The following is a 9475-nucleotide window of genomic DNA, read 5'->3' on the forward strand; positions in this document are numbered from 1 at the left end:
GTCCTGGGCCCCTTCCTGTAACCTAGAGGGAAAGTGCACCTGTGTGCAAGTGTATACAAGTCACCTCTTGTGCCCCACCTGACATAATCTTGGCCCTTGCTACAGCTCCGCCTTCAGGCAGGTGTAGCTGACAGCATTCTCCTGGGGAGGCCCGTGAGAGCTCAGCCTGGAAGTGGGGGGAGTTCAGACTCCACCGGGGCAGCCTCTGGGTTAGGCGGGTCGGGGTTGGGCACAGGGTCCTCTCTGTGCTGCAGGTGGCTCGTTCCGAGGCACTTCTACGGGGCTCCACCTCCCGCCCCATGGTGGTGACCAACTGAAAAATGCACCCTGTGTCACTTTCCTAGTTGCTCCTGTTGCCTGGGGTCACTTTCATGATCGAACTTTTTGCAGAAACCCTCATCATAGGCTCTGCTTTCTGGTGAAATCTAGACCAAGACAATGCACGGAGATGAGAAGAATTTCTCTATTCCCCACCAGGCCTTGGTTACCTCTCTTGAGGGCAGAGATCTTGAGAGCACCTACCAAGCTGTATTGCAGGAAAGGAAGTGACAGCACCCTTGTTGGAACTCCCGGTTTTTCATGATTTCCTCCATCTTGGCTCCATCCAGTGAACGCGTGTACTAAAAAGCAGAGCCAGCGTGTCGCCCACAGATGCTCGAAGATCCCGTCCTCTGTAGCCTCCACATCCTCTGCTTCTGTGTTCAGGTGTCATGTTCGGTGCTCACTCTTGGAAGTAAGAGATGTGTGAAACGTTCCAAGTGGTCGAACTCCTTTCCTTCTCAACAGGTTTAAGTCTGTGCTTGCTCCTCTCTGCAGCTGCTTCATGCTTGGGGCATCAGTAGGGCCTGGACAAGCTCACAGGTGATCCTGACTCATGCTTGGGTCCGGGCTGGGTGGCACCAGCTCTCCCTCCCTGGTCCATCTCACCACCTAAGTGGGGCTTCTGTTAGCACCTGTGGCCTGTGAGAGCCCCATCCACTGGAGCTCAGGCAGGCTCCGCTCCTGTGTCCATCAGCACCTCAGAGTGACGTGTCCAAGATTGAGAGATCTCTTCCCTCACTCTTTTTTCTGAGTTCTCTTCCTTGGTGTGTGGCCCTGCTATATACCTGGTCATGAAACTGAAACACTGGCATCTCCTGCCCCTTGAGTCCCTTCCTCCCTTATTACTGCCAGTGACAGTTCAGGCCCTTCTCAGTCACCAGAGTTGACAGTGTAGCCTCCTAACTCGTTCCCAACATTCCTCTTTCCTTTTCTCTCACTCATTCGCCCAGTCATAATTAGGGCCCTTTCGTGGTTAAAATGCTTCATTTATGTTCTAGAAAAACACACAGCCTTTCATTCTTTGTTTTTAAAGCCATGTAACATTCCTGCTTCGGGAACGTCATCCTGTGCTTTTCCCTGCTATGGTGCCTTCCCCGTTCCACTTGGCACGGCCCGCCACGGCTCAGCCACATGTTGCCATCTCTGTGAAGTCCTGATCACCGTCTCTCACCCCCCACCCTCAGCAGAGAGAATCATTCTCAGGGCTTCTAGCACTGACACCTCTCTGCACTTAACCTCTTTGTACTATACTACGAAGAAAGGATTCTGAATTTTTGTTTTATTCTTTTAAATAGATAACCAGTGTACTTAGTGTAAGAGGCATGCAGTGAGATGTAAGTTCCCCGTCCCTGTCCACTAACCATCCAGCTCCCTCCACAGAAGCCACTGTTACCAGGTCCTCACATCCTTTGACAGATGAGCAATACGTTTACAAGTGTGTGTGCTCACTGGTATGTGTGCAAATAATCACTTTTCCATACAAATAACGTACTCTCTACACTGCTCTGTATACCTTGCTGTTTTCACTTGACACACTTGGTCTTTCGATAGCAGCACACGCATATCTAAAGTTGCTTCCTCCCTTTGTGGTGGTTTCATGGTGTTCTGGTTGTGGTGCTCTATCTAATTATGGCTGTAACAATTTATTTAAACTGTCGTCAGTTGCTGCTCGCTGAAATACCATTTGTAATACCAGCAGACTGGAAACAACCTGTGTTGTTTTGCCCACATACAAGTGTAGTTGTAGAATAAATATCTAGGATTGGAATTTCTGGGTCACAAATCTGTTCATTTTCACCTTGATACATACTGCTGATTGTCGCCCAGAGAGGCGGTGCCAGTTTCTCCTTCCTCTGCCGTGCACGAGGCGCTTGTTGCCCTGCGCCCTGCCCAATACTGTGATATTAAACATTTGATCCAAGGTGTTTTATAAGCTTTTAGTCTACTAGATTGTGAGTCCCTGGGGTCAGGACTGTCATATTCACCTGTTCCCAGAACTGGCAATATTAGGCACGTAAATGCTTGTTAAAGGAATGGGGAAATTGGGTGCACTGAGGAAGAAAAGTAAATGCCTGCCGGCCTTTGTGCTTGGAAAGGCCCTGTTACGGCTTAGCCTTGACTCCCAGGGAGTGGGATTCACAACTGTCAATTCCTGGACTTCTAGAGATGGATGAGCTGGGGTTTGGGGTTTTCTGGGTTCTTTGCTTGTTTCTGGAGCTATCTGCTGTTTAGCTAGTTGTTGCCAAAGTCCCCAGTACTTTGGCAACAACTAGCTAAACAGCAGATAGCTCCAGAAACAAGCAAATTAAAGATCCGGTGATTGCATTTGAAATGAGGCTGAAGAGTATTCTACAGATTCTGGTTTTCAGACCCTCCACATCCCCTCCCTTACTCACTGCCCCTCCCTTAATAGAGAGTTGGCTGACAGACCGTGAGCACGTGCGCAGTGTTCTGGCCTGGACAAGCTGCAGACACCTTCCAGCTGAGGTGCAGGCAGGGAGTGCTTTTGAGAACTAAATGAGAAGTGGGAAGGGGCCATCCTGTGTGGGGCGTCCTTGAGGAGGGCATCCCAGAGGAGGTGACAGTTGAAGAAGGAGTGACAGCTAGCCCAGAGTGTTCCAGCAGACCCTGTGGTTTACATGGGACGAGCCAGCCCCCTTGCAGTCAAGTCAGGGCTGTGCTTCCTCACCATCCAATGGAGGGTGTTAGAAGTGTATATGGTTTTTGGTGATCCGTGCACCAACCTGGTTTCCTACCCATGGCAGATGCCTGGTGAATGTACGTTGCTGCTCAGAAGACTTGGAGAAGGCAGATCCCCCTGCAGGAACTGCAGACGGGAGGTGAAGGGCTACTGGCAGGGCCTGCAGTCCGCCCTGCTCCGAAGGCTTCCTTTCTCTAGGCCATTCCTCTTGGCAGTCAGGAGCACAGGGCGTGACTGAGAATCCGCTGACAGGAGGCGGGCCAAGCATCCCCAGCTGTAGTTTGCGTTAGAAGTCCCCTGGCCTCAGGTCTGGGCAGGCGCTCGGGTCCGCTAACCTCTCTCCAGCATCTGGCCGAGGAGAAGCTTTGCTGGAGGGGCCTCTTAGTCCTCCCGCAAGCACTTTGTGTAACAAAGTTATTTTTGTGTATGGTGGCTCATGGGACTTAATTGCTTGAAAAGTAAATTAGCAACAATTAGTCTTATACTATGGATAGTCATGTATAGCAAATTATTTGTGATTTTTAGTAATAATTGCTTAATTTATTGAAGATTGCCGTGCCCCAAAGGACCAAACATGCATTGTTTGATTGACTGCTCATAGCAACCTTATAAATAGGGCCTCTCATCCTGTTTCATAGAAGAGGAAGCCAAGACAAAGAGAAGAATGTCTTGCCCAAATCAGACAACTAGAAAATGCTAGAGTCAGGACCAGAATCGCCCGAGGCTCTGCTCCATTGCCGGCCTCTCATTTAGACTCCGGAATGCTGACTCAAGTCCTCCATCAATAACAAAATCTGTTGTGATCTTGGTCACTCCCTAACCTCCCTAGGCCTGTTTCCTCCCCTGTGAAGCAGGGATGGTAGCCCTTTTCAAGGCGGGGGAGGTTGTACATGGAAACACTTACATCGAGCCCAGTGCCTGCACGGGAGAGATGCTTGATAAACGTCTGAGCCTTTCATTCTCTAAGGACAAGTCTAGCAGTGTGCATGTTGCTGGCATCTCGGGGGGGGCAGGGTAAGAGCTGAGCATTTCACAGCTCGTTGGCCTTCAAACAAAACCCTCACTTCTCTTCTCAACTACGCACCTCCAGTCTTACCTCCCAGACCGGGGATCTTGAAGTGGTTTTGGTGGCAATACAGAATTTATTGACCATGTACTCTGAGTGTGTGTGTACTCATTTATAACTTACCTACACATAGTACTTGTAATTAGTATCTTCAAAATTAGTAAAACTAACAAGCAGTCCTCTTCCAACACCCACTATTCTAGACAGCTAGCAAATGAGCACTGACAGTCCCTTGCCGTCACTGTTCTGAGGCTTGGCACTCTGTGCTGTTAAATGGGCGGGACCTCACTTCTCCAAGGAGGGAAGCGAGGGCACAGAGTTGAAGTGACTTTAAGCAAGTAGGTGGCAGGTTGAGCTGGAGGCCCCAGTGAACTGTCCTTGAGACAGAATTCACTGGGTCTTGCTGCTGTGGCTGCTGCTAAGTGGGTTGAGCTGGGACGAGGATGACCTCCTCGATTTGGCTACACCTGTAGCTAGGCCCGTCTTGAGCCTCCCCAGAGCTAGCTGCAGCAAGTGTAGCCGCCATTCCCCATCGGTCTTGGATCACAGTCCCCAGGGCCACTGCTGTGCACTGGCTGCGCGGCTCTTCCTGCAGGGGAACTTGCATCTCTGAGGCTGCTCAGTCTCTCTTACCGGCTTTGATTTCCTCTCATTGCGGCCATTACAATAGGTGTGGCTCAAGTGCCCTGCTTGTAGCAGAGCACCTGCCCCAAAATCTGGATGGCTCTTCAGCTCAGACCTGGCTGTGCCTCCTCCACGGCTCTGGGCTGTCCAAAGAGGACTCGTTGCCATTTCTCCACCTTGTCCTTTGTCAGGCCTGTGTTCAACTATTGCCCAGGCGCTGAGGTCAAGCCCACAGGTCCCCTCCTCCCCAGAGTGTAATCCTTGGCTCCTCAGCAGCCCTGGGACACTGAGCCCAGTATCTAGTGGGTGCCCAGTGTACACTGTCCATCAGCACCATGAGGCCAGGGACAACAGCCCTGTACACCACCGAATAGCCTTCACAGCAGGCCTGGTGCATGAATCTGCCCTAGTCTGGCCTGTCCACAGCGGTGGCCTCTCTCTGACACCTCTGGTAGGAAAGACAGAGGCATGGCCCCTGGTGACTCCTGCTCCGAGTGTCCTTGCCTTGCATGGTCGCGTCCTAACCCCTGGCTTGCTCACGGACTTCATTTGCTCAAGGGAACCTGAGCAAGCATGACATGAGCATTAGGGCCTGCCTTCTCTCACTGCTGAGAACTTTGCCACCCTAGCAAGAAGCCTGAGACGACCTTCTGGAGACAGGTGGCCCGGCTGACAGCCAGCACAAGCCTCCAGACCTGTGAGAGGCCGTGCAGCCCTGCTGGAGCTACCAGGAGATCAGCGGAAGGACTGCCAGATGGACCCAGTCCAAACTGCTAACCCACAGGATTGTAAGCAAATAAAACGAATGCTGTTTTAAGCTACTGGGTTTGGAGTGGATTGCCACGTGGGAGCAGGGAATTTGTGAAAAGGTTCAGGCTGCAGAGAAGAGCCAGGCGCTTGGGCTCCTGACGGTGAGGGGCTGTGGAGCCACAGCTCTCAGAGGCAGGCAGGTTGCCCTTCTTGGAGGAAGCTGTGGGCCGGTGGAGAGAAGAGCAGGAGCCCCTGGCTGCCTCTGAGGCGGGGACGGCCACCCTCTCTGGCTCTCAGGGGTCCCAGTGTGACACTTCACTGCAGAGAAATACTTGCAGCCCCTTGGAACTGTTCCTGGGAGATCCCTGAGACAGGCCCCAGGACTCCAGCACAGTGTGGAGCGGGCACATCTACTCGGGGGCGGAGGTGGCTGCTGGGGCCTTCTTGGCAGCTGCTCTCTCAACAGCCTTCAAACTAGTAAGTCCGGCGCCTGTTGGTTGACTGCCTTTTTCATTCAGGAGATTCAAAAATGAAATGCTTTCCCTGCTCCCCTCTCCCCTCATTCCTTCATCGCACATTCTCCTTGCCTTCCTCCTCCAGCCTATATTTGGCTGGAGCGTCTTCCAGCTCTGAAGCCAAATAATGCCTGGCTAGGATTCGAGGACTTGGATTCTGTCCCTGAATCGCTGTGGCCTTAGAAAAGCTTCTTAGTCCCTCAGTATCCTGTTCTCCCTGTGAAGAGGGGGTGCATTGCCTGTTTCTTTGGGTGCCCTAATGAGGGAGTGGCCACCTGGTTGCTTCCTTGACCAAATGACAGGTGTGTCCCCTGCTGCTGCCCACATCAGCTAAACTGGGATCGGGGCGCAGGGCAGAACAGGTCCGGGGAAGGTTCCCAGTCTTTCTGGGAGTAGCCGGTAGGATGTCCCTGCAGCCCTGTCCACGCAGAATGCTAGGGGCCAGCATGCTCTGCACAGCCCCCAGGCACCCTGAGGACCCAGCTGCAGGGTGGGAATTGGGGTTGGGGCTGCCTTGGAAGCAGCCAGCCTGGAGCCTGTGTCCCAACCCCTGCTCTGCAGTGTGAGCTCGATGAGTCATTCACGCCTCTGGACCCCTTCTTGGTAAAAGGAAACAGTGCCTTGGATTCATTTGGTTCAACAACTATTTACGGAGGCCTTGCAGTGTGGCCCTAGGGGAGTGACTGAGCAAGACAAACCAGGTCCTCGCCCTTCAGGAACGTGAATTCCAGCAGATGAGAGAAAGTGGGACCATCCATGCAAGCAAGATAACCACAGGTTGCTTCAGGATTAGATTTGTTGATGAGGCTGGGACAGCCAAAAGGCCTGGCTTGCTAGGATGGGCCAGAAGGTAACCATGGGCCTCGTCCCATCTCAGCCCAGAGCCTTCTTCCCTGTGTGGAGTCCAGGAAGACTTTGTCAGCAGCTTAGTTTGACTTCAAGGAACTCAGCATGGCCTGTTAGGGGCATGCTCCATCCATGAGCCAGGCGTTACTATTTGATAGGTTTAGCTAGTGAATGGGTCCAAGGCTTTCCACAGTGGGAAGGCAGCCCTGGGTATGAGGCATGAAGGGAGAGGCAGACAGGTCCAGCCACTGCAGCATGACCCAGGCTGGGACGTGGACCTGCCCTTTTCTACATCCCCACCTCAAAGCCCAGATTGTGGTCTCCGAATGCCATTTCCCAATAAAAGGAACCAGGGATCTTTGGAGGAGTGACTGGTTTCAGACCTGGGAGGAAGTGTGAGAGAGGGAGCCTGGGAATCCTGTGCTAGAGACCAAAGAAGTGCTCTGAATAACGGGGTTGTGTCTAAAGCACTCTCAAGCCAGCATAAAAGGCTTCTCAGTGGTGTAACACGGACCAATTTGCCATCAAAAGCATAATGACTGATTCATTGAAACACAGCAAATATAAGAATCTAAAAGTTCATAATGATAAACACCCATAATAGATTATGAAACCACCCATGATTAAAGACGAGGATATCAGACATGTCTCCAACTTTCCTATCTAAACTATTTCAGGGCAATCAAATAAATCATTGGGGGCAAAAAATCCTTAAAAGAAGAATTCCAGCTAGTAGACACAGAAGAATATGACAGAACTAGAAAATTACTAATTTGCGTCCCCTTGTGAAATCATGGATTAGTCATAGATCATCAATGGCTGCTAAAATCATCAGGTGGAAAGTTGACAGAGAACTTGGCAATAGATCAGGCTGAACCTGACCCCACCAACAACCTTAGCTAAACCTGCACCTCGGAGAGGATTCTGGGAAGATGGCAAGAGTAGGAAGCACCAGGAATCTGTCTCCCCACTGAGAGAAATGTGCTGACAGAATCTGTCTGATGTAACTACTTTGGAACTCTGGAGCCTACTGAAGCATTGCAACTTCCAGGGCAAGGCTTGGACAATAAGTTGTGATTACTTTCCGTTGATTTGAGCTCATAGCATAATAGCAGCTATTCAGCCCCATGGCAGGCAGCCATGTGCCCATTCTAGGAGCAGCTTGCACACAGCCTGTGGAAACAAGGACCCTGTCCTCCAAGTATCAGGATCTGTGTTCTGATTGCTGATTACGGCTTCCGATCATGGAGGTGCAGACAGGCAGGCAGTCATTATTGCAACCCCCCCCCACCACCATTGCTGCAAGCCCCTCCCCTCAACTGAAGCAACATCCAGAGGATCTAAAGGGCCAACACATTTTTTTACCCCACCCCCCTTCATTTTTCTCTTTTTCTCCTTTTGAGAGACAGACACTGAAGACTAGGACATTTAAAAAAGCAGCTGCATATACAGAGGAAATTAGAAAGTCACAATGCATGCCCAGGAAAAGGCACAGGCTCAGAAAAAATCTGAGAAAACCTTAAGTTTACACCTCAGGCAGATCCTTGGCACAGAGATAGCCTACAACAATAAAAGGGAAAAAAAAAACCAGCAAACCTTGGGGAAGGGGGGAAGTCTGCTTATGAGAATTACCACATTGTTAGATTCGAATGTCATTTTTAACAACAAAAATCATAAGGCATACAAAGAAATGGCCCATTCAAAGGAAAACAAATAAACCAAAGAAGTTGTCTCTGAGAAAGACCAGATGGCAACCTTCTAGACAAAGAGTTTAAAACAACTATCATAAACATTCCCAAAGAACTAAAGGAGGATGAGGGGAAAAATCAAGAAAACAATGTGTGAATCAAGTGGAAATAGCAAGAAAGAGAGAGAAAACCTAAAAGGAAACTAAAAAAATCCTAGAGCTGAAAAGGACAACAATGGAAATCAGTTAATTCACTAGAGAGATTCGAGAGCAGATTTGAGCAGGCAGAAGAATCAGTGAACTTGAAGATAGGATAATTGAAATAATAGAGTCTAAGGAACAAAAGAAAAAAGACTGATGAAAAGTGAACAAAACCTAAGGGGCCCATGGGACACCCTCAAGTAGATCGACATGCACATCATGGGATCCAAGAAGAAAGAGAGAGAAGGGGCAGAGAGAATATACAAAGAAATAACTGCTGAAAGCTTCCCACGTTTTATGAAAGACATGACTATAAACATCCAGGAAGCTCAACAAACTCCAAGTACAGTGAACTCAGAGGGGCCGGGCCCAAAGCCAAGGGGTTAAGTTTGCGTGCTCCGCTGCAGGCGGCCCAGGGTTTCATTGGTTCGAATCCTGGGTGTGGACATAGCACTGCTCATCAAACCACGCTGAGGCAGCATCCCACGTGCCACAACTAGACGGACCCTCAACGAAGAATATACAATATACCGGGGGGCTTTGGGGAGAAAAAGAAAAAAAATAAAATCTTTAAAAAATTAAAAAAATAAAAAGAAAGAAAGAAAGAAAATTTTAAAAAATGAACTCAGAGACCCACACCAAGACACATTATAATCAAACTGTCAAAAGCGAAACAGAATCTTGAGAGAAGCAACTCGTTACATATAAGGGATCCTCAATAAGATAATGAACAGACTTCTCACCAGAAACATTGGAAGCCAGAA

At 49.9% G+C, this 9475-nt stretch overlaps 1 long non-coding RNA gene across 1 annotated transcript; it reads left to right on the plus strand.

Moving 5' to 3' along the window:
- Window positions 1-2356: 2356 nt before the first annotated feature.
- On the plus strand, window positions 2357-4178 carry LOC139079309 (uncharacterized). Its single transcript, XR_011532836.1, has 2 exons — window positions 2357-2575; window positions 2623-4178. It is a non-coding gene; the product is annotated as an uncharacterized lncRNA (long non-coding RNA).
- Window positions 4179-9475: the final 5297 nt, after the last annotated feature.

The sequence above is a fragment of the Equus przewalskii genome, chromosome 25, assembly GCF_037783145.1.
Source record: "Equus przewalskii isolate Varuska chromosome 25, EquPr2, whole genome shotgun sequence".
Taxonomy (NCBI): domain Eukaryota; kingdom Metazoa; phylum Chordata; class Mammalia; order Perissodactyla; family Equidae; genus Equus; species Equus przewalskii.